The sequence below is a fragment of the Poecilia latipinna genome, unplaced genomic scaffold (assembly GCF_001443285.1).
Source record: "Poecilia latipinna isolate Pla-1442-1.1 unplaced genomic scaffold, P_latipinna-1.0 Scaffold1932, whole genome shotgun sequence".
NCBI lineage: Eukaryota > Metazoa > Chordata > Actinopteri > Cyprinodontiformes > Poeciliidae > Poecilia > Poecilia latipinna.
The window spans coordinates 122,401-124,800 of record NW_015114548.1 but is presented as its reverse complement, the minus strand read 5'-3'; positions in this window follow the sequence as shown (position 1 = coordinate 124,800).

Below are 2,400 nucleotides of genomic sequence, written 5' to 3'. Positions count from 1 at the left end.
AAGTGTACCTTGGCTCAAAAGAGGTTGAAAAACACTGACATACCTAACCCTAACCCTAACCAAAACTCAATTCATACCTTAGCCCTAACTCTGACCCCTGACCCAAAAACAGGGTTTCTCCTTGTGGGGACCAAGCTCCGGTCCCCACAAGGANCGAGGACTTTGCGTTGACTTCCATTCATTTTTATAGCCTAACTCTGACCTTTATCTTAAGCTGAACTGTTACCAGTACATACCTAAACTAAAACCGGACGTTCTTGTTATGACGCCCGAAGAAAAATGGTCTTTACACTGTCTCAAATACAACACACACACACACACACACACACACACACACACACACATCCCTAAGGGGAATTTTAAGAGTATTCAATAAACCTATCAGTCAAGTTTTTAGACTGTGGGAGGAGGCCAGAGAAATCAGAGAGAACTCATGCATGCAAGCGCCATACACAAAGACCTCAGGGCGTATTTTGAACCCAGGACCTGCTTCCTTTTTGCTGCGAGGTGACAGTGCTACTCACTGCTCCTCCGTGCTCCCCCGGATCTGAGTTCAGAGTTTGCAAATTGCTGCTGTAAAGTAAGAAAAACTTTTATCATATTTCACTGCACATTTTTTATTTTTTGGTTAAGATTTATAATACAGTTTGACTTTCAGCTTAGGAGCGGCTGATTTGACTACAGAGACACAAACATCAAATTATATTGTAATCAAATCCATTGTTTTGAGACAAAAGTGCTGCTGAGAAACAAATTTCAAACTTAAATGGCATCTTCTTTTTTTGTCAGCAGATTAGTAAAAAGTTTTCGCAGGAATAAAACCCCCTCTGGCTTTTTAGTGGTCTTAATTTCCAGTCCCTTTTATAGACATGATCGTTTTCAGTCGGTGTTTCAGTTCTTCAGGTTTAATATTGGTGAGCTAAGGAATAGCATGTATCTCCCCTGGATCAAAGTTGTGGGAGAGAACCACCTGAAAATTAAGTCACTCCCTAGTTTTCAGAGCTGAGAAGCAACCACCTCAATTCCTGCTCACTTGACAGGCTAATTCAGAGTGGAGATGTGTGTGTGTGTGTGTGTGTGTGTGTGTGTGTGTGTGTGTGTGTGTGTGTGTGTGTGTGTGCGTTGTGTTCAGGGGTTCACTAGGGCAATATCACGGCAAAGGTTCACTGCTTCTCCTTGTCACCTGGGCTCCTCTGTCCTCACCTGATGTCTTGTCAGCGACCCAAATGTCAAGTGCATCTGTGGCTGACCGTGTGTGTGTGCGTGTGTGTGTGTGTGTGTGTGTTTGTGTGTGGTCAGCTGGGCAAAGGAGGAGACAGATCTGGGTCAGGCAGCTCCCATGAGTGTGTCCGAGCGCGCTGCGCCGGATGACAAGTCTGATGTGAGCGAATGAGCAAGGAGGAGAGGGGTGAAGAATCAGCGGATGAGTGAGCGAGCAGCATGACAGAAGAACAGCAAGGGGTCAGGAGAGGACAGGAAAACTTTCACATAGAAAGCAAAAAAAACAAACAAAAAAAAAAAACATACAAAACACAGGTAGTTTACAGATCACTCTCCTATACCCTGGTGACTATAAAAATCAATTCACTGCCATTGCAGATTATTCATTTTAAATCACAACATTAGCTACCGTGTGTGCAGAAGAAGACTGATATTGCACATTTTTATTTTCTTGCAGACACATTAATGTTTGGTAAAACATACAACAACAAAAAGTATAAGAAATCCTACAACAATGAGTTCTTCTGTAACTACACATGCAGACATTTAAATAAGTTCACATAAGAACATGAGACCAAACATTAGATCACTGAACTATGAGACAAAAGAGCGTAACGCAACATCCAAATAAAGCACACTGTTGCTTGTGATTATAACATTAAATTTTTGAAAAGTAAAAAAAAAAATTGTGACCACCTTGCGTAAAAAAAGGGGTTCAAGTTTCAATGAGCCACCTAACCTTTACAGAAGACAATCATCCAGGACTATGGTTTCACTGCACGTTGCATCTGGAAATAAATTTGTAATTTTTTGTCACCAATAAATTGTCCTCCATTCTTTGTGTAAATGTGAAGAGAAAGAAAACATTTTTTTAGACACTTAATACTTGATATGCCTACTGTCATGATAAAACTGGTACTTTGTCTTTTGATATGACATAATTAGGGAATATATAAGTTCTCTGACCAAATATCTCGTCAATAATTTTGATTTTTATGGACTGATCATTAATTAGAGCCCAGACATTGAAAAAGGAGTAAAACGTGCAACAAGCAGCTAAACAGAAAGACCATTCATCATCCAGATTCCCTTCCTTTTCTCAGCTACGTCTTCCAGAAAATATTCCCAGGCAAGCTGTGAAATACTTTTCTTTTTGGTTTTTTTTTTTTTTTTTTTTTG